The sequence below is a fragment of the Lepidochelys kempii genome, chromosome 21, assembly GCF_965140285.1.
Source record: "Lepidochelys kempii isolate rLepKem1 chromosome 21, rLepKem1.hap1, whole genome shotgun sequence".
NCBI classification, from domain to species: Eukaryota; Metazoa; Chordata; order Testudines; family Cheloniidae; genus Lepidochelys; species Lepidochelys kempii.
The window spans coordinates 13,921,220-13,949,051 of record NC_136400.1 but is presented as its reverse complement, the minus strand read 5'-3'; the positions used below and the strand labels follow the sequence as shown (position 1 = coordinate 13,949,051).

The 27,832-nt window shown below is 50.8% G+C and overlaps 1 protein-coding gene across 10 annotated transcripts in view; it reads right to left on the bottom strand.

The window, feature by feature from the left end:
• PPFIA4 (PPFI scaffold protein A4) overlaps positions 1-27,832 on the bottom strand; it is a 166,069-nt gene that overhangs the window by 118,246 nt on the left and 19,991 nt on the right. Inside the window, exon 2 of one of the 10 annotated variants that reach the window (XM_073320169.2) lies at positions 6,518-6,710. The exons of the other annotated variants lie outside the window; for them this stretch is intronic. The gene's annotated coding sequence lies outside the window, so the exon portion shown is untranslated. The remainder of the gene's footprint in view (positions 1-6,517; positions 6,711-27,832) is intronic. 10 annotated transcript variants of the gene reach the window in all.

Below are 27,832 nucleotides of genomic sequence, written 5' to 3'. Positions count from 1 at the left end.
TCCAGCTGTTCCCGATAATCAGCTTCTTACCTCAAACCACCCCAAAACCTCTGGAAAACAGCAGAGACTCTGGGAACTAAGAGGGCCCACCAGCCCTGCCATTACAGCCCTCACCGCTCCCCCTTTCCAACAAACTTCTTGCCCTCACCTTTAAGGTCCTTCATGACTTAGCCCCTCCTTACGGTGCCTTCCCCCACCTTACCAGTGCCCCACTTCTTCCCCGTCCCCTTTGTACAGGCATGCCAGCCCCCCAGGACAGAACACCCTACCAAGATCAGAGTTTGAGATCAGAAGCTACCTCCCAGCTGATCCAGTCTGACCTGTAAATCACAGGCCACCCGCACACTAAGCCCAACAACCCAAAAATGTCAATGCACAAAGCCAGCATCCTGGCCTCCTTAAGCCCGTTTCTACCACAATGCCTCTGGTCAGCTAGCTGGCCAGGCCCCTGGGTGGGTCATCAGCATCAGGGACTGAACCTGGAACCTGGGGAGCTAAAAGGATGCACCTTTCCTGTCTCAATTAGAAGACCCAGCTCTGCCAGCCTAGGCTGAAACTGGCCCATCAACCGCTAGATGGGGCCAGCTAGCGTGAGAGGGAACAGAGTGGCACCCAAGTGGGTGTGGGTTACACACTGGCTAGGCAGGTTGGCCAGTGCCACCATTATGAATATTCTTAGTTGGTTTATTTCATAAAAGCCTCCTTGGGACTTGAAACCTGCCACGTGCCCCAAAGTCGGTCCATTGTCCCACACGTTGATGTGACCATCACCCTCAAGGTACCACTCCCTTCCATTTTATGCCACACCCACTTTTCATGCCCTGGCTTAAACCATACACTAAAAACTCTGTAGAAGTGTGGGCCACGCCCAGCACAACGGGCGTCCTGGCCCTACAGGAGTACAAACAGTAAACAACAGGCACGAGGGCATCAGAAAGCCAATTGCACACCCCGGCCAAAACCAAAATACCACCACCGCTAGTGCCGGCTAGCCACTGACCTCTCCCTCTCGGAGGCCATCCTCAGCAGAAAGATCAAGGACGACACAGCGGGCAACAGAAACCAAACTTCCACAGGTGGTCTCATCAGGGCAGGATGAGTTCAGGGGGCATTTGGCCCAGTGCTCGTGCCTGACCTGTAGATAGCCAAGGCTTCAGGACCCAGTGGAGCCACACTGGCACTTTCCATGCCCTTGGACTCCTCCGCAGGGCAGTGGGTGTTGTCTGAGGTTCTCTGCTCGGCATCCCCCTCTCCCCTCCCTGTGACCTGAGCTCCATCCCTACTGGTTCATATTTTGTCCCAGAACTTCGCTAAGTCTCAGTCCTGGGGCCCCTCCCCCTGCTTGAGGGGGCAGTCTTGTATAACTTTGGTAAGCTCAGTGCACCAATCCCAGCATTTAAATAAAACGGCACTTTTTACCAGCACGAGAAATTCACCCCAATATTTATACAAATTAAAAAACAGCTGGAGTGCTGAAGGAACGGGAGATTCCTGGTGTTCCCAGAACAGCTCCATTCTCCAAGATCCTTTCTGGTCTTAAAAACTCTGACTCTGTTTGCCCTTAACGAATTCTCCACCACTCCTTCAGGGTGATCACAGAGGGTTTCACACACACACCAGCAACAAGGTTTAATAGATGTATTGTCCTCTAAAAATGTCAGTTATCTTCTGCACTCAGAGATTTTCCTTTTCAGCCACCCAAACTGTCTTCAAACCATCAGCGCTGTACAGAGAGTGAAACTGACAGGCGATATGATTAATCTTACACCACCTCTCCAGCACCTAACGCTACCAACACTGACATGATAGTTAACAGTATTATCCTCTGCTGATTCCCCACAATCACCACACAGCCGCAACAGCCCAGCCAGCAGCCGCGCTCTGGTGGAGAGCACCCCTGCTGCAGAAGTGACCTTGAACAGGGTCAGCAGGGATAGGAGGACTTCATGCAAGGCTAAAGCGGAGCCCCTCCGCTGTTCCGCGTTGGCCCCTTCTCGGCTCTGACTCGCGGATGCTTCTTGCTCTACGCAGCCTGGTACAGGATGGGCGCAGAGCTGGGCCCACCCCACGGCACAGGGTATGAGCATCTGAACAGAGGTGCACTTCCCCCGCTGAACACAGAGCTGGGTAAGGGGGCAGGGAAACCACCTTCATTTTGCTCTAGGTTTTCTTCCTAACTCACTAGCCATATTCCAGCTGGCTCTTCCTCCTTGGTGCCCTCCAAAAGGTGCCAGGGGGTTCACTTGCACCCTCTGGAAAGCACAAGGGGTGGGAGGCAACTCTGGCTCCCCTTTTATAAATGGCATAGCCCAGTCTGCTTCACTACAGCCATGCTGTGCACCCCAGAACACCCCATCCCACTCAGACAGCCCCCCACCAGGCGCCTGAACCTGGCAGCCAAATTCTGACTGCCCCCTGCATTGGCACAATAGGGTGGGAGAGGGGAGAAGGTTCCCTGCAGCATCCGCATGAGCTAGCCACAACTCACCCCTCACCTCCCCTGTCTCTGGGCAGCCAGGACCTGGCCCGCCTGCCATCGGTGAGACAAGGATCTGAGCCACTCTGCAGTTATGGGATAACCAGCCATCCAGGAGTTTCCTTCTGAACTTCAAGAGATAGAGGTCAGCTCATGGCCTGAACACAAGGGCTCATACCCCTTCCTGGCTCTTGAGCCTTTGTTTGGAGCATTTACTATTCTCACTCTGCATATCCTCCTTCCGCGTAAAAAGGTCCAGTCCTTTTCACAAGCCCGCTGAACTCTTGGCCTCAGTAATATTGGGTGGCAGCGAGTTCCACAGGCTATTACATATTGTGTGAAAAAACTGGCTCTGAACGTGAATTATAATTATATATAATGTGAATTATAATTTCATCAAATGTCCTCTTGTTCTTGTGTTATGAGATGGGCAGAACAGATGCTCCTGCCCTCCCTTCTCCAGCCATTTATTATTCCATATACTTTTATCATGGCCCCTCTTACCCATCCCCTCTCGAAGCTAAACAGCCCTAATCTTTTCAGTCTCTCTTCCTGGAAGAGTTTTTCTATGCCCTTAGTCATCCTCATTACCCCTCCTAAACCCCTTCTATTTTTGTCATTCCCATTTTGAGAGGAGAAGACCAGAACTAGACACAGTATTCCAGGTGAGGGCTCCTTATCAATTTCTGTAACATCATATTGTCCATATTAATCCCCATCCTGGCCCTTATGCATCCTAATGTTTTGTCGGCTTTTTTTTTTATATATATAAACAGTGCTGCTCACGGAGCAGAGGTCTTCACTGATTCCCGTTCTTGGGCTGATACCATTAATTTAAAACCCTACAAGGTGCATGCATCGCTGGCATTATTCCCTCCAATGTGGATTACTTTCCTTTTGTCAACACCAAATTTTATTTACCATCATGTTGTCTGTTTGTCCAGCTTGGTTAGGTCACTCTGCCTAAGCCAAATACTTTTGTGCCATCTGCATATTTTGCCACCTCATTTCTCACCCCCTTTCATACGTTTATTAATGATCTGGAACACCCTGGTACTCATGTGGATCTTTTTCACCCACTATCAGCCTTTTACCATGATGAAAATTTATCACTTATTCCTACTCTTTGTTGGGTCTCTTACCAGTTCTGATCCACTCGCTCCAAGACTGGTTCATTTCCTTAGTAACTTCTTGTGAGGGACTTTGAAAGGGCTTTTGTGTAAATCCAAATAGAATGACTTCAAAGAGGCCTCCTTTATTCATTATTTTACGGACACATTCAAAGAATTCTAATAGATTAGTGAGGAACAATTTTCCTTTCATAGAATATCAGGGTTAGAAGAGACCTCAGGAGGTCATCTAGTCCAATTCCCTGCTCAAAGCAGGACCAACCCCAATGAAATCATCCTAGTCAGGGCTTTGTCAAGCTAGGCCTTAAAAAACCCTATGGATGGAAATTCCACCATTGCCCTAGGTAACCCATTCCAGTGCTTCAGCACCCTCCTCGTGAAATAGTGTTTCCTAATATCCAACCTAGACCTCCCCCACTGCAACTTGAGACCATTGCTTCTTGTTCTGTCATCTGCCACCACTGAGAACAGCTGAGCTCCTTCCTCTTTGGAACCCACCTTCAGGTATCAAATCCCACCTCATTCTTCTCTTCTGCAGACTAAATAACCCCAGTTCCCTCAGCCTCTTCTCCTAAGTCATGTGCCCCAGCCCTCTAATTATTTTTGTTGCCTTCCACTGGACTCTCTCCAATTTGTCCACATCCCTTCTAAAGTGTGGGGCCCAAAACTGGACGCAATACTCCAGGTGTGGCCTCACCAGTGCTGAATAGAGGGGAAGAATCACTTCCCTTGATCTGCTGGCAATGCTCCTACTAATGCAGCCCAATATGCCATTGGCCTTCTTGGCAACTAGGGCACACTGTTGACTCATATCCAGCTTCTCATCCACGGTAATCCCCAGGTCCTCTTCTGCAGAATTGCTTCTTAGCCAATCGGTCCCCAGCCTGTAGCAGTGCATGGGATTCTTCCGTCCTAAGTGCAGGACTCTGCACTTGTCCTTGTTGAATCTCATCAGATTTCTTTTGGCCCAATCTTCCAATTTGTCTCGGTCACTCTGTATCCTACCCCTACCCTCTGACATATCTACCATGCTGACTGTTCCTGATCACCTTCCTCTCCTCCAAGTGCTTCAAAATGGATTCCTTGAGGACCTGCTCCATGATTTTGCTGGGGACTGAAGTGAGGCTGACCAGTCTGTAGTTCCCCGGGTTCTCCTTCTTCCCTTTTTTAAAGATGGGCACTGTATTTGCCTTTTTTGCCTCCCCCGATCGCCGCAAATTTTCAAAGATAATGGCCAATGGCTCTGCATCAGCCAGCTCCCTCGGATGCATTAGTTCTGGACCCATAGACTTGTGTATGTCCAGCTTTTCTAAATAGTCCTTAACCTGCTCTTTCACCACTGAGGGCTGCTCACCTACTCTGCATGCTGTGTTGCCCAGTGCACAAGCCGTGCTGGTTAGACACTATCATATCATCTTCCAAGTGTCTACTTTGTAATCATAATTTCTACCCATTTACCAGCATGGTTTCTGGATCAGAATCACACTAGCTCCACTGCCAGCCTCCTTCCATGGCTGTAGAGGCAAGGGCAGGATCTGCCCTTCGTGCCCATGCTCCCACAGAAGTCCAGAAGAGGCTGGGGTGTGGTAGGAAAGTAGGGTCAGGCCCAGTGTGACTTTGCTTGGTTATTTACAGAGTCTGTCCCTCCCCACTGTGGCTACATTCCTACAGATCACAGTGTTAGTAAGCTACACTCAAATCTATTCCATTTTAGCATGCTAGGTAGGGTGACCAGATAGAAAGTGTGAAAAATCGGGACGGGGGGCGGGGGGAAATAGGCACCTACATAAGAAAAAGCCCCAAATATTGGGACTGTCCCTATAAAATCGGGACATCTGGTCACCCTAATGCTAGGTCTGCAAAGAGACTTGACTGATGGGACAGAGGTCATGCCAGGCCAGATCTTCAAGAGCTCAGCACACTGGTCTCAGAGCTCTCTGGAAGATCCGGCCTTTGAGGAGAGGGTGCTGGAAGAGTGGTTAGCTAGTGCCGTATGGTCTGGGCACAGCATATTGCGGGTGGGGAGTCAGGAACATTCAATTAAGAAGGGTACTGATTGAGTTAGAAGTAGGGAGTCACAGAGACGGGAAACAGGGATAGTGAGAAGGGAAATAGGGTGAGACCAGAACTGGAATGATCTTCCCCTTCCCTGTTTATGCTTATCTCCTTCCCTGTCAGCTGCCTAGCTGCTTCTGGAGGCTCCTCACCTGAAAATCCAGCAGGTTGGGTCATTCCTAGCAAGCAGGTGAACCAGGTCCACCTGGGAACCAAACCCACTGGCTTAGCCACTGCCGCAGAGGCAAAGGAAACAAGGCTTCCTCCCAGGGCTCAGCTTGGTGGAGGTGGTGCTGTCTCTCCCCCTCGCCCCAGGACAATACACCCCATAGCAATAATCCTATGCAAAGTATGGTGGCTAGATGGACGTATAAGAGGGGCTAATTGGCTAGAGAATAGGAAGTGTGAGTGTCTGTTTGGGGTGGGTGGAGGTGTCCAGAAGAGGCAGAGAACCATGGGCCAGTGGCTAGAGCACTTGGAGACTGGGTTCAATACCCTGCTCTGCCACAGACTTCCTGTGTGACCTTGGGGAAATCCCTTAGTCTCTGTGCCTCAGTTTCCCAATGCGTACAAGGCGATAGCATGCCCTACTGCACTGGGGTATATGAGGATAAATCCAGCGTATGAAGCACTCTGCTATTACAGTAACAGTCCTAATGGTTATTACTCAGTACTTAAGACAGACAGGTACCATAGCACCCCCGTCTCCCTCTCTTTGGTAGATGCAGTGTCTGCTAGAATGTCAGGTCTGGGGACTGTCATTTTTAATGACTGTGCTTCTGCCAGAGGAGCTGGTCAGACAATGGAGCGAATACGGTCATGGAATATCCCCGCCCACCCACACACCCACACTTACTTTCCTGTGGATACTTTTTTCAAACCTGCTCCAGTTTCAGGACACAGCAGTAGTGGCAAGAGATACGACGACGATTCTGCATGGACGCCAAATTCAAGATTTGGACATCTCTCACTCCGGGGGGAAGCCAGCAGAGCTGGGTTTGCTCGGCAAAGTGACGATCCTGTGACTGGCGAGGTTTTCCTGACGTTTTCTAATTTAACAAACATTTTAAAAATTGGCTCTGTTTTTTTAAATCATTTCTCACGGAAACAGCTTTGACATTTCACAGTTTCAGAGATTAGTTTATCCTGAAATTGCAGGGGGCCTGGATTTCAGGGACGCAAAGTTACGCAGAACCAAATGATACAAAATGCAGACACGCGCGTTCAGAGTACAGGCTGCCATAGCTAGACTGGCATGACCACATAACACAGATGCATTCACGGGGGGAGGGATAGCTCAGTGATTTGAGCCTTGGCCTACTAAATTCAGGGTTGTGAGCTCAATCCTTGAGGGGGCCATTTAGGGGTCTGGGGCAAAAATTGGGGATTGGTCCTGCTTTGAGCAGGGGGTTGGACTAGATGACCTCCTGAGGTCCCTTCCAACCCTGACATTCTATGATTCTCAGCAACCGAAGGAGTTTTTCCATCACCCTAGGAACACCACCTTCCCCAGCAACAGTAGCTAGGTGGATAGAAGTATTCTTCCGGAAGCCCAGCTGTGTCTACGCCAGGGACTAGGTCGGCATATGGTGCTCAGGGCTGTGAAAAAAAGGTCCACGTTTTAAGTGCGCACCAGCCCCCTCGGGTTGCACATGTGCACTGCTAGGGGGAGCTGGAAAGGCCCCAGCCTCCCACCCTCTTGATTAGGGTGACCAGATGTCCCGTTTTTAAAGGCACAGTCCCGGTTTTGGGGACTTTTTCTTTTATAGGCGCCTATTACACTCCACCCCCTGTCCTGTTTTTTCACAGTTGCTATCAGGTCACCCTACTCTTGATGCACCCCCCTCTCCACAAGTGGCCTGCTCTGGAGAGCGGGATGTGAATGCCCCACCCCTGCAGCATTTTCATCTCAGCGTGCACCAGCCAGCTCACCCTTGCAGCCCCAGCACCTCCGTTGTCCAGTCCCACACACCGCAGCCCAAATGTCACTCTAAAGTCAAATTCTCATCCGGGCCCCTGCTGGACTGGGGACTGGCACAGCCTTGACGTGCTCTGCCACATGCAAATATCAGGAAATGGAAAGTCAGAGCAAACAGAATACGAGATACTACAAAGAACTAGACGGGGGTAAAGGAAACCATTGCAGTTGCTGTGGTTACCAGAGTTTAAATGCACACAAGTCAGGAAATTGGAATCCGCTCCCGGAGCATTGTACTGACAGATGATGCGGAGCTAAAAGAGACCATGTAGCAGCATCGTGAGCCATTGTCTCACATCCATGGCGTTTCTGCCATTTATTATACAGACACTAGTCATATTAAAGCTCATTATGATCCACATGGCATTACATCACCTCATGGGGGTTACAGCCAGGCCGCTTCCCTGTCTATTCTCTACGCCTCTCCTCCTACCGAGGATCTGAGCACCTCACCATCAGATTTATCCACATCGCAAAGGGTCGGAGGAAAACTACCTGGGAACAGCCAACTCATCCTAGTCAGAAGGGAGACCAGCCAGCAGAGCGCTAGGCTTGTGTGTCAGCAAACCCCACCTCTCCAGAGCAGGCCTTGGGATAGAGCCAGGCTGCGGTATGAATCCTGCCCCGCTCGCTCAGCTGCATGGCACAAGCTTTTGGATGTACAGCAGGTACTTCCTTATTGGAAGTAAAAAGCCCTCAGGCCTGTGCTGCAAAGCTAAGTCCTGCTTTGCTTAGAGAGAGATCCAGGCCCTTTGATTTCTCTTGACACCTCACATCCGCTTTCCCTTCTAGGGGCACTGGAGAGATTCTCTGCTCTTTAAATAACTGCAACATGCAGAGGACACTGGGTGTTCTGATGGCCGTAGGCATGTTACTATTCCCGCTCCACATGGGAGAAAGCAGAGCGTTTCTAATCTTTAGAAAGCTGGGGTCATTGAGGCCAGCACCCTGCCCCACTGCTCTCCAATCTAAGACCTGCCACCAGGGCAAACTCCACAAGAGAGGAGCGATCCCCGGCCTGCTGGCTACTTCTCACTGGGGCAGCAGCTCTTACACAGGGCTAACTAATTACATGGAAAAGGAGCAGAGAGATGCGGAGGTGGCAGGACAGCAGATGGGCTCGATGCGGCATGCTCCGCTTTCAGTGGGACAAGAGGAGAAGGGCCAGGAACCCCTCAGGCCTGTCTGCACCTAGCCCACGGTCCATGCTGCGTCGAGATCATGGGTCTTCGGTCTGCTCCCAGCAATGGGACTGCTCAGAGAGCACTGGAAACGAGCAGGGCACAAGCTGCCCCTCTCTCATGCCATTTATTTGAGACACTCATCAGAGCGGCGGATGTCCAAGTGATGCAAAGGGTACACAATGGACTTGATACTTCCTTCACGTAGCAGAGAAATGGGGTTAAAGCAGAGGATTCAAAGAGTCACTGGAGTGAAGCCGGTCCCGAGACATGCCTGTTAGCACCCACCCAGAGCTCACCTGGGAGAGCCCAAAGTGCATGCAGAACACCCATTCCTCGGCAGCTTGCTTCAGATTGATGCAGGGTATGAGCTGGAAATTAACCTTGAGATGCGTTCCCTTCATATGAAGTTACACATGAGAGCCAGCCTGCGGCAGCATGTTGGTCATGACATACTCTACAAACAGATGTTAGTCTCGGGGGGGACACGTCATAGCTTGGGCAGGCCAAGCTCACTGCACTCACCCGGGGCTCCTTGCATCCCTCCATTCCATCCTACGAGTTTCCTGAATGCCACCCTCCCAGCCCGCTCCCTTTCAGGAGCTCCCGGCAACCCCTCCCCTATACTGGGGCTCTGTAACCCCCAATTCCCCCTCCACTACATGCCAGTGGTTCTGTAGGTCCTTCATTCTCCTCCTCCATGACTGGGGCTCTGGGTGCTCCCCTGTTCCCCCATACCAAGGTCCCCCCAACCAGGGGTTCTGGGTCCTCCTGCCCTTCCATGCTTGGGGCTCTATACGCTCCCCCTTCCTACTTCCCCCATACTAGAGTCCCCAAATCTCCCCCCACCAGGAGCTGTGTGCTCCCAATTCCTATCTAGGAGATCATTCTACTGGATGACAGCACAGGGGTGTTGTCCTGGAAGGTGTTAATGGCACCATTAGCTGGTTCTTTGATCTACAGACAATGACAGAGCCTAGACGCTTGGCTCTGCCCACCAAAGGAAAGGGGATCTTTGGGTCCCCCATTTTTCCTGTTCCAATTTTCCATCTGTAACCAAAATCCACAGGGTTCTGCCTTTCAAGGCCGAGAGCATTCCCTGGAATCAATCGGATGCAGCATCTAAACATTATCGTGTTACAGACACACCGAGCAATGCCATCGAGCTGAGTGCAGGGCTGTGCAAATGCAGGCAAAAAATTACTCACTTGGCTTCAGCAGCCCTAGCTCCCCCAGCCTTCAAGCACAGTAGAGGAATGGACCACAGTGTACATGTGCGAGGCTGGATTAAGGCATAGATACTATAGGCCATGCCTAGAGCACCAGCTCTTAGAATCACGTGATCACAATCTCAATTTTAATGGAAGTGTCTGCAGCCTGAAGAAAAGCTAAAAAAAAGTGACTGGAGCAGCCAGCCTCGTCGGGTGTGCCGTGAGAGTGATGGCCCCAGTCATCTTAATGGGGTGTTCATCCTGAGGCCCACCATCCTGAGCAGTCCCAGCAGAGGGACTGTGTGCAGCAGGAAGAGAAGCCTGCAGCAGACCCAGCCCGGCACCCAAGTTAATAACGTTGCCCCCTCAAGTACTTACACTGGCTTCTGGGGTGCCTGCTGCCACCCATGCTGGGGGAGAAGGACCCCTGCTAGTGTTCCTGAAGACCAGCACCGTCACTGCAAGCAGAGCCATGGTGAAGGCTGGAGCCATAGGGCCCTCAAGCTATAGCCATAGGGGCCTCAGCTAGAGCCTGAGACACCGGCTTCGAAGAGGTGAGGAGAGACCTGGATTCATTCAGATGGGACGTGTGTGGAAATCATCCCACGCATGACTCTGGTGCAATGCTCATTCCTGAGGGTCTGTACCCATGCGAAGTCATAGCTCGTTAATACCACACTAACGAAGTTACCCCTAGGATCCTGCAGAACCTGAGCTGCTGCCGTCCTCGCTGCTCTGAAACAGCGGGCGACTGACAAACTTTCCAGCCTCTGTCGTAATGTTGGCCAAGGAGCCGAGGCAGCTGCCACTCAGGTGCCAGAGCAAAGCCCAGTGACTATCATAGAATCAGAGAATCTCAGGGTTGGAAGGGACCTCAGGAGGTCATCTAGTCCCACCCCCTGCTCAAAGCAGAACCAACCCCAACTAAATCATCCCACCCAGGGCTTTGTCAAGCTGGGCCTTAAAAACCTCTAAGGATGGAGATTCCACCACCTCCCTAGGTAACGCATTCCAGTGCTTCACCACCCTCCTAGTGAAACAGTGTTTCCTAATATCCGACCTAGACCTCCCCCACTGCAACTTGAGACCATTTTTCCTTGTTCTGTCATCTACCACCACTGAGACCAGCCGAGCTCCATCCTCTTTGGAATCCCCTTCAGGTAGTTAAAGGCTGCTAGCCGCTCTTCTCTTTTTGAAGTCTAGTTTGAGGATTCCTTGGCAAACATTTGCCATTCGCCTACAAGACAGGAAGGCCTCTCATACCTTCCCAGTGCCATGCCAGGGACTTGTCTAAAGAGCAGCCAGTAATTCCCAGCCCGGTTCAGGGAAACTTGCCAACTCAGAGCCTGGGGCAGTCCCTGCTTTTTCTACTCGCTCTGACATAGACCGCTTCTGCTCTGCCTAAGTCAGACACTGACAACAAGACGCATGTGCTAATTTATTCAGTAAAATTGGAAGAGAGTTGCCAGCACCGAAGGGGGCTGCTGAAGTCTGTGCCAATGACACACTAAAGCCTTGACAAGAGAAATAATTATGCCTCCTCCCAACTGCTCGCTAGCTTCCGTGCCTCGCTCCCCCAGCCTTGGCACTTGAGTCACAATAAGCTACAATCTCACACAGGCAGAGAAATGAAGGAAGGAATCGGCCACCCAGCCATTCTGGCAAGTGGACAGTGGGGAGCGGAGATGCCCCCACACTGGCTCTGCATGGCCCCACAGCGATCCCAGCTGCACTGCCCTTAGACCCACAGCAGAGACGGTTATATTCCCAGTTGAACAGGGAAGAACAAAAACAGACAATAGATTACAAGGTGCAAAGCCTCGGTCCAGCAGCCAGCATCCTCAAACACAACTCTTGCGCTCTCACTAGCTTCCATTGTCCGTAATCCCAATTCCCTGTGCCCACTGCCTCTCCCCTCCCCTGCAATTTGCCCCTCAGCACCTCCAGAACACAGCCCAAGGGCCAGGTTTTCAGGACCGCTCAGCGCACACTGGGTGCTGAGTATTCAGAACAGCCAGCCATGTGCCCACCATTGCCCCTGCATCTCCTCCTCTGCCATAAGCACCCACTACATCAAGAGGAGCATCCTCAGGCCGTGGAGGGGAGATCAGCTAAGAGACACTCATGGTGGGTTACTGGTGCATAGGGCCCATGGAGACAGAAGGGGCCACAGGCTGCAAGAAAACATCTTGGCAGGTCGCATGCTGATGGTGGACTGCACAACAAGGCTGCACGGTGAAGTGATTTTGCATAGCAAGGCTCCTACCCACGATTCGTGCCTTCTCTCATGCCATCCCCCATGCCTGGGACAGACTCATCTACCAAGTGCTCTCTCCCGCTGTCTTGGAGAAGAAACCTGCATACAATCCCTGCTCAGCATTACTAACCCACAGACTCTGCGGCACTTCTCTTGTCCGTATTGCAGGAGCGCCGATGCTCTAGGCCCTCATGCTCTGTAGCAAGCTGGACCTAAGGGAGGCAGCGTGGCCTAGTCAGTACAACACTGGCCAGAGATGCAGGAGACGTGAGTTCTACTCCTGGCTCTGTCACTGGCCTGCAGGGCAACCTGGGGTAAGTGACCTCTCCCCAGCAGTCAAATGATTCTTACTTCCTTTGTCAGGTGCTCCCCGAGATTGACTCATGTGAGAGGCTAGATAAGATCTAGGCCTGGGTTCTGTGCCACTCTGAGAAACAGGCTGGAAATCCCTCAAGCCTCATTTAAATTCAGAACTGGAAATTCTTTTATGAACTCGAGTCAAGTAACACCCGGTACAGCATCCCTCCCGGGGCATTTGTTTTGATATCTAGTTCCATTTAACTTTGGCCCCGTGACAGATATTGCAATCACAATATGGTCCCCAAAGATACTGCATGTATTAAATTTATGAACGCTTTCTGTAAGACTGTGTTCTGCTCCATGCAGGAAGGGTTAGCACAGCTCCTCCAGGAACTACACACAGTGGGAGTGATTAAGGTGAGTCACTGAGACTAAACACCTCTGGAGAGGTGCCACCCCCGGGGTAGTTTGCATGTGCTGGTCCACGCCAAGCTCTCCAGAGATGAGGAGACAAAGAAAGAGCTGTTGGTACAATGGATGAGCTTGAAGGGAAGACAGAACCTTCTACCTGATCCAGCAAATGGACAGAACTTTCTGTCCAGGGGCCCCACTCTTGTGGAAGAGTTGGAAAGACTGAACTGCTCAGGTCCCGTAAGACGGACGGGTGACTCCTGGTTTGTTTAGTGTGTTTCACTCTTCTTTATACGTTTTCACTGGAATGCCATTGCTTTACAAATAAAGGTGCTTGCTGCGGAAGAGCTGGGTAGTAACTGCTGGCAAGACACTGTTCATAGCCCTTGGAGAGAAAGCAACACAGGGCCATTAGGCAGACTGGCTTGCTGGGGATAACACAGTGTAAGGCTGGGAACTGTACAGCTGTAACCCCCCAAGTCAGAAGGGAGTGAGATGAGACTCCCAGCCCAGACACAGGTGAGAGAAGGAGACCTGACTAGAAATCCTGGAGTGGACCACGGAGAAGGGAATACAGGTGCAGACACCCTGAAAACCTGTGAGAGCCCCACACAGGTTTAGTGGACCATAGATTTTCACATTGACAGTGAGTAACTGTACCACAGAAGGTGCCTAGAGCGGAAGCGGGGGAGTTGGGGGCTTTGGCAGCTGGGTAAGGGGCAATCAGGGCTTTTGGCACCAGATACCATTTGGAATTATTGGCTAAGAACTTTGAGTCTTTCTTTTAAAGTGAGCAGAAATGGAAGTCATCAACAATGTTGACATGTACAGTGTCATCATTAAGTTTCAGAGTTAACACTCCATTGAGATAAATGGGGTCATTCACACCTCTCAGAGGTGTAGTTTCAAGCTGTTTGCAGATTCAGGAAGACATTACATTACAGATTCAGGAAGACTTTCACTTTAAATAAGCAGTCCGGAAGCTCTAGAGCACAATTCCACAGCTGTGGACACCACAGGGCCCCAACTGTGCTCCTCAATGCAGAGAGCACATCTTACCCATCAGATTTTAAAGCACTGTGCATGCATCATTCTAATATTATGTGCAGCACCTATTCCCCAGCCCAAGGGTACCACTACACCTGCACAGGCTGAAGGCTGAGATAAATCCACTTTAATTAGGCAGACTGTGCTTTCAACATGAGGAGGAGGAGGAGATGCTGATGAAGAAGGTACAGTCAGTTTCCAGTCCTGGGAGCAGAAAGCCACCGCTGCCTCCCAAGGAGGATTTATTCAGATGCACAAAGAATTTAACGTCTCAATGTCATTGAAAGATTTCACAGCCAAGACGGATGGGGTCCCCTAGCAACAGAACTGTGATCACGTGAGCAGCGATAATAGGCCGTGGAGGCAGTTCGGAGCCTACGATGCACATACTGCCCTCAGTGTAAGGTCTGGCCCGCTCAGGGACTACCCCAGTTCCCAGGGCTCTTCCTGCCCAGAGCACAAAGCCTGGGCAGATATTTACTGAGATGTCAGCAGAAGGAAATTTCACAAATGCAGGAGGAGGACACAGGGAGGAAGCTAACTCTGAAAAGGAGAGACTACTTGCCCCAAAGAGATCACAGGAGGGGAATTGCCAGCCAAGTGCCAACAGCATCAGGAAATATCCCTGCCCTGTAGAGATTTTAATTGGGGATCACTTGTTGGCTGCTAAAAGCCTTCCAGCCCAGTGAGTCCTCCTGCCCTGCCGGCTAAGCATCAGATAATCTAGTGAGTAACCAACAGCTGCATTTCTACAATGGAAGAAGGGAACTGGCATTCTACTGCATTTCCCTTCTCTTAAAAAAAAAAAAAATTGTTTTCTCAAAGAAGGAAATCAGGGTAGTGTGGCACAATCTACCTTTGGTACATTTAAGGATCTGTTGTACTGTTGGCCATATTCATAAATGATCTGGAAAAGGGGGTGAACAGTGGAGGTGGCAAAGTTTGCAGATACAAAATTACTCAAGATAGTCAAGTCCAAAGCTGACTGCAAAGAGTTGCAAAGGGACCTCACTAAACTGGCAGATGAAATTCAACGTTGATAAGAGCAAAATAATTTACATTGGAGAAAATAATCCTATGACGGGGGTCTAAATTAGCTGTAATCACTCAAGAGATCTTGGAGTTATTGTGGATAGTTCTCTGGAAACATCCACTCAATGTTCAACGGCCGTCAAACAAGCGAACAGAAAGTGAGGAACCATTAGGAAAGGGATAGATAATAAGACCGAAAATATCATAATGCCTCTACATAAATCCATTGTCTGCCCACCCCTTGAATACTGCGTGCAGTTCTGGTCCCCCCATTTCAACAAAGAAATATTAGAATCGGAAAAGCTACAGAGACAGGCAACAAAGACGATTAGGTGTATGGAACGGCTGCCGCATGAGGGAAGATTAGAAAGACCGGGACTGTTCAACTTAGAAAAGAGATGACTAAGTGGGGATATGATACGGGTCTATAAAATTGTGGATGGTGTGGAGAAAGTGACTAGGGAAGCGTTATGTGAAAGGGTAAACACAAGAATCAGGGGTCACCCAACGAAATGAATAGGCAGTATGTTGAAAACAAACATATGGAAGAACTTCACACAACACACAGTCAACTGCGGGAAACTTGTTGCCAGAGGATGGCGTGAAAGCCAAAAGTATAACAGGGTTCAAAGAAGAATTAGACAAATTCACAGAGGACAGGTCCATCAATGGCTATTAGTCAAGGTGATCAGGGATGTAACCCCATGCTCTGGGTGTCCCTAAACCTTTGACTGCGGGGACTGAACAATGGGAGATGGATCACTTGACGATTGCCCTGTTCTGTTCATTCTCTCTGAAATATCTGGCACCGGCCACTGTCAGAAGACCGGATACTGAGCTAGATGGACCATTGGTCTGACCCAGTATGGCCGTTCTTACATTCTAAGAATGTGTATTATTGTGAGTAGGGATTGCATGTAATCTCTCTAGGGATGAGATGTGATGTGAAGCCTGGGAATGCAAAGGACTAGCCCAGTGGTCAGCAACCTGCGGCACGCGAGCCAATTTTTAATGGCACGCTGCTGGCAGCTGGGGTCCCAGCCGCCGGCCCCACTCAGCCCGCTGCCTGCCTGGGTGAACGGAACCCCTGGCCGGCAGCAGGCTGAGCGGGGCTGGCGGCCAGGACCCCGGCTGGAACGAGCCGGTGGACGGAATCCCAGACCGGCAGCGGGCTGAGCCGCTCAGCCTGCCGCCGATCTGGGGTTCTGTCCGCCGGCCCCACTCAGCCCGCTGCCGGTCTGGAGTTCCGGCCGCCAGCCCCTTGCCAGCTGGGATCTCAGCCGCCGGCCCCGCTCAGCCCCCTGCCGGCCGGAGTGAACGGAACCCCCGGCTGGCAGCAGGCTGAGGGGGGCCGGCGGCCAGGACCCCGGCTGGCAGGAGCCGGCAAAACCCCAGACTGGCAGCGGGTGAGCTGCTGCCGGTCTGGGGTTCTGTCTGCCACTCAGCTCAGCCCGCTCACAGTCTGGGGTTCCAGCCGCCGGCCCCTGGCCAGCCAGGGTCCCAGCCATCTGCCCCGCTCAGCCTGCTGCTGGCCTGGGATACCAGCCACCGGCCCCACTCATCTCGCTGCTGGTCTGGGGTTCCAGCCACCCAGCCCCCTGCCAGCCGGGGTCTGGGCCTCCGGCCCTGCTCAGCCCTCCTGCCGGCTTGGGGTACCGACAGCCAGCCCAGGGCTCTGCTCCTGGCCTGGGCCCAGTGCTCTGCAGGCCTCATCAAAAATTACACTACAATTAGCTTAAAAACTTGAAAACTTTGTATACTACAGTAATTGTTAAAACATGTATAATGTTAATAAATACATCGGTTTGATGAAAGAAAGTAGTTCTATTTATGTGCCTGCGCTTAATTTGTGTTTTTGATGATTTACCTTCTAAAAAAAAAATCTCGCATGTCTCGCACCCCCAGAAAGGGCATCTCGCACCCCCAGGGGTTGCGTGCACCCCAGGTTAAGAACCACTGCACTAAACTGATAAGATCTGCATTTTAATTTAATTTTAAATGAAGCTTCTTAAACATTTTAGAGACCTTGTTTACTTTACATACAACAATAGTTTAGTTCCATAAGATAGACTTATAGAGAGAGACCCTCTAAAAACGTTAAAATGTATGACCGGCACGCGAAACCTTAAATTAGAGTCAATAAATGAAGACTCGGCACACCACTTCTGAAAGGTTGCTGACCCCTGGACTCTACTGACAGTGTGCTAGACAAGAATGGACTTTTGGGACAATAAGCATGCGGTGGAAATCTTTTTAGCATGCTTGTAGGTTCTCTCATTGTTTTTAATATTTTTTTTTTTGCATTAAGAATAAACGTACTTGCTCAGAAAGAGCCGTGCGGCAACATATAGCTGCTGGCAATACACAGGGCATAGCCTCTGGAGAGAAAGCAAAGGGCAGACCCTAGCTGTGTAGGCAGCCTGGGGATATCACAGTCTAAAACAGGGAGCTGTACAGCTTTAACAGCCTAGTCGCGGGGGGGGGGGGGGGGGGAAGGGATGCGGGTCTCTGCCCAAGAGAGGTGATGGCTGAGAAGCCTGGAGAGACCACGGGGCGAATAGAGGTGCTGATCTGCGACAGCAGGAGAAGAGCAGATACCTGGTCTCAGTGAGCGTAATGCTCTGCTGAAGAGGACAGAGAGTGGGGCCAATGTCACCACATGCCAAGCGGACAAAGGGCAATGATGGAGAGAAATACCAGGCATGACCCCAACTGCCCTGATAACCAAGCAGGAGCAATTCTGTGCTGTCACTTCCTGCGAACGTCCAGCGGTGCCAGCAGGCTTATCAGACAGGGAGGAGATTCCAGTCAGCTGGGTGCCAGGTCTAGTTATCCCAGCTCTGCGGCTGATGACAAGTGACACAGCGAGCGAGCAGCCATAAAGGGACTTCTTAGGAATGTGACATTTCAAAAGGTACCTGGGGGCAAGGAACAGACACTAGCTCTCCACACCAGAGTCACCCTGCATGGCTCTACGGCCCCTCGGCCTTCAGCCCACTAGCCTGCCTCACTCGTGAGCCAGATTAGACTATTGACCCTGTCTGCTCTGGTACGTTGCCTCAGCCAGCTACTATTTTGGCTGCTTCAAAAAAAGATAGGAGATCCCCACACTGCCCTCAGCCAGGTGTGCAACCCTGGGTATGGAGGAGAATGGCCCCCTGTCTGACCCCCCTGGGGATCAGTGAATCAGGGAGCCCATTTCCCCAATTTTACAGGCAAATTCCCAGTTTGAGGGCTGTTTGTGGCCATTTGGCAGAATTCATAGACTCCAAGACCAGAAGGGGCCATTATGATCATCTAGTCTGACCTTCTGTATAAAACAGGCCAGAGAACTGCCCCCAAGTAATCCCTAGAGCCCATCTTTGAGGAAAAATAACATCCCATCTGGATTCTAAAATGGCCAGTGATGGAGAATCCGCCACAAGCCTTGGTAAACTGTTCCAATGGCTAATTACTGTCACCATTAAAGATGTTCGCTTTATTTCCAGTCTGAACTTGTCTGGCTTCAACTTCCAGCCACTGGGTCGTATTATACTTTTGTTAGACTGAAGAGCCCATTATTGAATATTCATTCCCCATGTAGGTACTCACAGGCGAATCAAGCCACCCCTTAACCGTCTCTTTGTTAAGCTAAATAGATTGAGCTACTTGAGTCTATCACTAAAAGGCCGGTTTTCTAATAGCAATAGACTCAAAGAGCTGATCTCACACTTGCACAAGATGGAACTCAGATTCTTTAAAGGGCTGATGACACACTTTTAAAAGCTTCTATAGAGATGTGTCAAAGAGGTTAGCAAAGCAAGATCTAATCCATCATAATACCCAAACCCACTACCATCAGATTTAGGACCTACAGCAGAGAAAACAACAAAATACATAGTTCAGAGACAGGAAAGAACACAAGTCGGTCCCACCTTCTGCTCCTTGCCCTTTCTGTGATAACAGATCTAGGAACTGGACATCAGGAAGCACACAGATGGTGGAATATCATTCAAACTGACATTCAAATCAGTTGTGCCTTTATGAGAGAGTGAATTGCTCGGTGTTTACCACTTCAGACAAACAAAGAAGGTAATTTCCCTGCATGGAATTTGACACAGAATCTACTCTTTGCCAGAGGATTGTGCCCCAATGGAAGCTTTCACTAAAAGGGTCCCAGGGTTGAGGAGAAACCTTTTAAATGCAAACGAAAGGCAGCACATGTGAACTGAGAGGTGTGAACTGCCCCATTCAGCTCCAGGAGGTGAGAGAGGATACAAATTTTTGCATCAACATTGGTAATTATTTCACTGCTGATCATTTTAGCATCCAGCTCACATGCTGATCCCACATGGCCAGGCAGCCTCCCACGCTTTTGCAGACATGAGAAACCACAACTGTCCCCTACCCAGCCACCAATCCTCCATCTCTCCCCCACACCCCCAACCAACTACTGTACACAAAACCAGGCATTTTCAGCACAAAATTCTGAAGCAGGCTGAAAGGCTGCAGTGCAGGCAGAGCAAGAAACAAGGGGAGAATACTCCCCTTCACTCTCTTCGGCAATTCATGAGAAACCACGCCCAATCTCTGTTGCACTGGAGTGTCACAAAATGCACAAAGCTTGGGACAGAGTTCAGAGTGTGATGGTTCTCAGGGCACCCAGGACTGAGAGTCACCTTGGTTACCCCTCCTCCCCCCACCCACCTCCGGCAAGATGGAGTCTTGCTCATGCTCATTTGGGTGTCAGCTCCCTGATGCCACCAGCCTGTTAGCCACTCATACACTCCCCTCTGGGCTAGACCAGCCTTTACTTTGTCTTGCAGGTTAACAACAGGTGCACCCCAGTTCCCGAGCCCCTTTGGAGCAATCCCCTGTAGTGTCCAGCCCTTTATGCACTGAACACTCACAGAAATAGCAGGTCTACTGTCCCTAAGGGAACAGTGCCCACACCAGGTCGTCTGATTCAATTCACGATCAGCACCTTGCTCAATGTCACAGCACTGAGATACACTGATAGTGAAAACAAGGATGTATGCATTACCAAAGACTCAAGAGACAGTGAGCACAGATACCGGAAACAAACAGTTACAGATAAAACAAAATCATCACATGCTTTTGCGATGCTGGCTCATGCCAAAGCCCCAGGCCACTTGACTTGTGTATTAGTTTAGATAAAAGTGATTGTTCAATGTATAAGAGTGTATTTGGTATTTAAACTTCATGAAAACTAATGGGATGTTACTGGCATTGTTTTCACTTACCTGTATAATGTAATGGCAAACATTTCCATTGTGTGTACACCAAAGTAACTAAATAACCCACCAGATGAAAAAGAAGCCTTGTGGAAGGCAACTGAAGAAGTTTAATAGAAAAGTGCTAATTTCAAAGCAAATGATTATTCTGTGTGATGATCGGAGGTCAAAGACTCCAAGTGCATTCCTCACTCTCCGTCATCAGAGGAAGAGCCCACGTGGGTAGTGACCCTGTCGGCTTGTTTTCTCTGAGAAGCAGCTATGAGAATGAATTCAGGGAAAGAGCCTTCATCTCTGGACTGTCTGGATTCTTACAGGGCAGAATAACTGAATGAGAAAGAGTTATTCTGGGTAGCCCTGAGAGACTTTTGAGAAGCTGGCAGATGACTACATCTCTGCTACCATTTGGAGTTATAGACTGACTCACCTGTGTATATATTTTACCTGCTTTAACCTCCCAGTAACTCATTTCCTTTTCTTAGCTAATAAACCTTTAGTTAGTTTACTATAGAACTGGCTACCAGTGTTGTTTTTGGTGTAAGATCTCGAGTTTCAGTTGATCTGGGGGTAAGTGACTGGTCTCTTGGGACTTGAAGCAACCTGAATGTGGTGTGATTTTTGGTATAAGTGACCATTTCACCAAAAAGTCCAGTTTGTCTGGGTGGCAAGACAGGCTGGAGAGTCTAAGGGGACCGTCTGTGACTCCATGGTAAGACTGGTATAATGATCCAGGAGTTCAGATTTGTTACTGGTTTGGTGAAATCTGATTATAGAGCACACCACCAATTTGGGGTGTCTGCCCTGTTTCCTGAGAGTCTGCCCTGAGATAGACACTTACTGTGGTGAGCTACACCCCCAGAGTGTGACAGCTTTCTGGACACTAAACAAACAAGTTAGCTTTCTGTCTAAAGAAGTCTTCGTTCACCAAAAATCTTCTGCAGCGTTTCCAGCCAAGGCTGGCTGTGATCCTGTTTTCATGAATGCAAACATGCTTTCCGTTTACTTCCTAGGTGCAGGGGTGTCGTCTTCTTTACCTTCTACTTATGCTCACCGAAGTTCACCCTCTGTACTCAGACAGGATAGCCCCCCATGGCTTATTTTCCTGTGTGCTGATTCCCTGTTGGCTTCACATCTCTTTCCGCTGCCTCCGCACGTAAGTGGGTATCCATTGTGTTCGCTTATGATGCTTAGTTTGCATTCTGACAGAGACTGGCGAATAAACATCTCTGACACCACCTCTGCTGTGACACAGACATGAAGATACTTTCGGTATACGTACATCATTCCTCACATAGCATCTGTACACAGTTCAGGAGACCTCACATGACAGTCTGTGGTGAACCAGGATGTACATATCAGAATCGAGATATTCCTGCAACCCACTTGCCAGTTGGCATGAAGGGGGTCTTGGGTCACACGGAGCCCTGCTACTAGCAGGCTGTCACCACACACTCACACGCACACACACACCATTGCCATGGCACTGCTGACTGCAGGCACACAGGCCATGCTCACAATATTTCCCAAAAGAGAGGAGGTTTTTGTACTGCATTTTAACTTCCAAGTGTCCCAGCCCCAAGAACAGCAGCCCAGATCCACTGGGATTTCCAATAGTTATAATTCTGTAACAGGCATCATGGGTGCCTTCTCCGAATCCAAAGGAGTGAACTGGTAGCCAGCCAGTGAAGGGAGCTCTCCCTTAAGTCATGACAGCTTTATGATGCTTTCCCCGCTATCTTCCCTCCGGCCGATGTACCACATCCACAAGAACTCACAGACCCAGAACGGGGTCACTAGGATCCATGCAGTGCTCTTCTCCCCCCCCGCCACCCAACTTCCACTAACCCATAGGGCTGAAGGGGGCAAAAATTCCAGGGAGGAGCAAGGCCCAGAGAAAATCTCTCAAGCTGGCAGACACCGAAGCAGCCTCGACAGGTTCTGCAGCAACTCCAGACACGGGGGATAATCTAGAGCTGGGCAGAGAAGTTTCGACAGAACCATAGTCCGTTGGACTACGTGGGTCCATCGAATCAGACACCACGGAAACTCTCAGACCCTACGTAAGAGCGTTCCTCAATCTGGCTTCTGAAATGCTGTTTTTTGTCATCCACTGGCCCCTTTTGGGTCACAGAATGGAAACAGGCACTTGTTGCCATCAGCCACAAGTGAGGGAAAAAACAGCCCCTGGAGGCACTGGTCATCCCATGTTGGTGCCTTTTCCAAAGGCTGTTCAGACAGCCAGACCCTAGCTCAAAGCCAGACCTGTTCCAGCATGCTGCACCCATGGGCAGCTGCTTCACACACCAACAACCCAGTAAAGAGTCAAGAATAGATCGGTATCTGGGCTAGGCGGGAGTGGCAACTCCCCCCACTACACGCCCGTATCCTTACAGGAGATGCAGCACTGACTGCAGAAAGTAGCTTTCCAGCACAGGGATTTAGCTGCATTAGCCGACGGCATGAACAGGAACCAACACCAGGTGCTGCCTAAGGCATTGGAGAGGTGAACCGTCTACAGACAGCACTGCCTTCACACACGCCTTCTGGTCTTCAAGAGGCAGCCAGGTACAGAAGAGAGAATGACTTCTCCCTCCAAGCCCTTAACCACCAGCTTGCTGGAGAATTTACTCCTCAGCACGAACGCATACCCAGCACCCCTCCTCAACCCTCGTGCCGGGGGCAGGGCCACGCTTCCTAGCCAGGCTTCCTCTGAGACAACCAGCCTTTGGATAAGAGCCCTGTGATCGGGACACAGAATTGCCACTGGGGCAGGAGGAGACAACTGAAGAGTGATTTAATTGGGGATCGGTCCTGCTTTGAGCAGGGGGTGGGACTAGATGACCTCCTGAGGTCCCTTCCAACCCTGATATTCTATGATTCTAAGAGACGTTCACTCTTGTCTGCAGCCACATGACACGAACGCTTCGTTCGTTCGGCAGGCTTAGAAGCTGCCTCTGTAGATCCACCCTCTTGGAAAGCACCTGCTTGTCATCAAAAGAAATTCAACCTGGATATCTGGAGCATGCATTCTGCCATTCTGAGCTGCAGCCATTACCTCCTTTGTGGAGGGCTTGGAGGTCTGTGGCTGAAAAGCACTAGGTGATATTGGCATCACTGCCAGCTGTGCCATACACAAAAGAAGGCTGGCTAAAAAGGCATCAAGGCCTGGGGACAAGCAGGAGACCCAACAGAGGAGGGGAAACAGCACCAGTAGCCACACTGCAATTTACAGGATGCCCCTGTATCGCTGGCCCAAACAATGTCCTAGAGATGCAACCGATAAAAGCTTTTAAGTAAACAGCAGCATGTACGTGTACCTAACTGACTTCCACAGAGCCTGCCTGGAATACATATTGCTGCTAGACACACACGGAGTGCCCAAGATTGCGGGAGAAACTCCCCTCATCAATCGAGAAATTGTAAGCATGTCATTAAAGCCTGCAGGGTGATGCACAGGGCAGAGTTAAGGATGCAACTTTAGCCTCATTGATTCCCGGCTTGAGCATGTAGCTGGGCAAGCTGAATATCGCCTTCTCATTGTGTTTTGCATGGGTTCCCTTGAACGGGCACGTGAAGCCAGAGGAAGCGGAGCAGAGGGAGAGGGGAGCAGCGCAAGCAGCTCATGGGAATGCTGCGATTTGGCATCGTTTCCCTATTTTTAGGGAGGATTTGAGGCACCAGGATTTGAAAGAGCAGCGCTGACCTTCAGCGAGATGAAGGGGGTCAACTTGAAAACACTCCAAAAATCTGAAGAGCAGCATGGTTTGCAGCCGTGCTGCCGAGATTCAAAGGAGGCCCCTTCCCTTTCCCAGGAGGAGCGCGATTCAGAGCTGTTCGTACCACAAAAGGCAGCGCTGGCTATTAGCTCAGCTCAATTTCCATTCAGCTCCCTCCTAAAATGTCAGCTCCACAGAGCTAAACTAATTCAGTGAGTTCTGCAGCCTGGCCGTGATCTCCCAAGCCCAGCGCTCCCCGGGGTCAGCCCTGAGCAGATCCTCTAGCCAGTCATCCAGAGTCCACATCACTCCCCAGCTAAAAAGCCCTTAGAGGCTGGCTCTATCTGGAGGCACCAGAGCGGCTGTGCCCTGGTCCATGCTATACTACCCATCGGCTCAGCTCTGCCTGTCGGTCTGCCTACAGAGGACAGCTCAGAATAGCTTCAACATTACCATGCCCCTCCCACGCCAAACTCCAAGGGCAGAGACCCCATCACTCCAGCCCCATCCAGCAACACACAATGTCACCAGCTAGCAGGACGGCTGCAGCTTTCATACTCTTCCACTTCAGATTGTGTCATTCCCCTGCCACATCCATCCCTGACTCCCTATGCCATGGGCCAGTGCAGAGCTCCTTCAGGCACCTGTCTGCAGTCACAAGTGGCATTGTGAGGTTGGGCTCTTCCTTGATGGGTTCTGTATGGAGACTCACAGAATCCTAGAAACACAGATGTGGGGCTGCAAGGGACCCTGAGAGGTCATCAAGTCCAGCCCCCTGCACTGAGGCAGGGCCAAAACCCCTGACAGAGGTTTGTCCAGGCTGGTCTTAAAAAACTCCAGTTCTGGGGATTTCACGACCTCCCTAGGTCACCTGTTCCAGCACTGAACTACCTTGGGAGTTTGAAAGCTTTTCTGAAAATCCTATCTAACTAGCCTTTGCTGCAAGCTAAGCTAATTCCTTCTTGTCCTGCCCTCAGTGGCCACGAACAATAGATCACTGTCCTTTTTATAACAACCTTTCACATAGTTGAAGAAATATGTTCCCCTTCAGCCTTCTCGTCTCAGGACTAAACATGCCCAGTCCCGTCAGCCTGTCATCATAGGTCACATTTTCCAAACCTCTGATAATTTTTGTTGCTCTCCTCTGGACTCTCTCCAATTTGTTAACCTCTTTCTAATCACATCTGGACACAGTACTCCAGCTGGGGCCTCACCAGTGACAAGTGGAGCAGCACGGTTACCTCCTGCGTCCCACATACAACACTCCTATTAACATATCCCGGAATTACATTTGCCTTTTCCGCAACAGCATCGCACTGGTGACCCGTTCAATTTGTGAGCCATGGCAACCCCCAGCTCCTTTTCACTAGTACTAGCCAGTTATTCCCCATGTTGTATTTGTGTAGTTGATTTTTTCCTTCCAAAGTGAAGTACTTTACACTTTTCTTTATTGAATTTCATCTTGTTGATTTCAGACCAATTCTCCAATTTGTTGAGGCCGTTCTGAATTCTAACCCTGTCCTCCAAAGTGCTTGCAGCCCCTCTCCCCACCAGCTTGGTGTCATCGTCTAGAACAGCAGAAGATATTGGGACCACAAGAACATCCCAGTCAGAACCATGAGGTTCTAAGAAGCCAGATGGTCCCCAGCTGCCTCAGCTCCTGCCACTGAAGCCCCAATTCCTATCAAAGCAGGACTCCAAGGAGAAGGGAAGACTGGTGGGGAGTGAGACGACACAGAGGCAAGAGACAATGCTCTAAGTGTGCCATAGTTAAGGTGGGCAACCCCTCTTCACAGTGGTATCTGCATGCCCCCACTTCCGGGATTCTAGCAGGAACAGAACCCCCAGGAAGGTGCACCGAAGAGTTCAGAGTAGACCAAGGTGGCAGAACTGCTGTCCTAAAGCGAGCCTCAGGTCTAGATGCCAAATCAAGACTGTCGTGCTGCACAGACTAGTGAAGACAACTGCAGACTTTGGAGAAGGAAACACTGCAGAGGCAGCCGGGGCTGCAGTTAGTCCTAGGAGAACCCATTGGTGGGTGTGTTACAAGGTCCCCTTCTGCGCCCGACACACAAAGCGTGAGTGGTTATAGCCCCCAGATAGAGCACTTCGGCTCTGTAGCTCAAGCTGTAGCCACTCTTGCTTTCAGCTGCGGACGTCCCTGTTCGATCCCTCGTGGGTCAGCAATGAGTCACCTGGACTATCTGCATCTACCAAAGCTAACAAGCAACGGATCACTGGGGTCAAAACCCCAAGGAAAAGCTCTCCAGGCACATAGTCCTGACACCCCTAGAAAGAAACTCGGGTGGCGGGGAACCAGTGACTCTGGGGGTGCGGGGCTGTGGCAGGGATTGGGGCAGCTTCTCCGGGCAGCCAGAGCTCTGGGCAGCTCCTCCAGGCAGGTGGGCCGGTGCATGGGCTTGGGGTGGCTCCTCTGGCCGTGGTGGGGGGGCTCAGGCTTCCTCTGGCCCCTGTGGGGGCGGAGCTTCAGGCAGAAGGGACGGGGCAGGGGGGTAGCCTCCCTGAACGGGATGGGGGAGGTTGTAACACAGACGCCAGCACAGCCATTACGCTAGGGGTTGCCAACCCCTGGTGCTGTGACAGCAGGATGTACCAGGGTGGTCTCCATCACGGCCGTGCTCGTTAGGCACCAGTGACACGGCAGGCTCCACTCAGCCTCTGCTGAGGTGGTGGAGGTATTAGATTTCCATCAGTCAGCCAGGGTGCACAGTGCCCCCCCTCCCCAGCTCTTCTTCCCCCAGATTAATGCCACCCCCCTCAGTACAGCACCAATGCCATCCAGTGCTTTGCTCCAAGGGCAGCAAGCGAGAGGGGCGTCTACCTAGGGAGTGCGACAGCCACCACCACCGTAGTGAGCAAGCACCTGGGCGTCTTTGGTGTAGAAACTCGTGAGCCAGGGCAGGGCTGCTCCCCTCCTTTCACAGATGGGGCACAGAGGCACAGGCCGGATTAAATGACTTGCCCAAGGGCCTGTGACTAAGTCAGGAATTGAAACCACGTCTCTCGCGTCACGGACCAGCAGCCTACCCACTATACCACCTTTCCTGCCCGTTCCCATCCAGCCACCCTGAGCACCGGCCGGCCAGGGCTGCACTGCAAGAGCGGACGTGCAAGTAGGAGACAAACAAGAGAAACGCGACTTGGGATCATTTTGTGGGCCTGCACCGTGCGAAGCTCTTTCCCACGAGAACACAGTCTCCCTGTACGCCCTGAGAGCCCATGCACACAGCGCTCGTTATACCTCATTCTGCGACAGGCAATGGCTCTCCCCAGCGTGTAACTCCCCGACAGACACAGGGTATGTCTACCCTGTGGGGACTCTCCCAGATTCGCGATGCCAGCCTACACTGATGGAAGGGGTTTTTCCATTGCTGTGGGAACACCGCGCCCCAAATGACGGTAGCTACATCGAGGGAAGCATTCTTCCATCAACACAGCTGCATCTACACTAGGGGCTACCCTCACTTATGTAGCTGTGCCATCCTAACTTAAGCGTAGGCCAAGCCCCATACACGGGTCTGGAGAAGACCAGAAAGCAAAGCTCCAAGTGTACCCTAAATGGCAGAACACAGAGTCCACATTTTTCAGAAGCAGCCAGGTGCGTTTGGGAGCCTCTGGGTTTTTTTTGGAGCCCACCCTGGGCACCTTAAGGTGTCTCCAGAATCGGGCACCCAAAGCCAGTGGTGATGAAGATTGGGCTCTATGCTCATGCAGAAAAAGGTTCTTCAGACTCGTGATCCAGGAGGTGTTGTCCTGACCAAGGAAGGTCCACCTTGGCTTCCA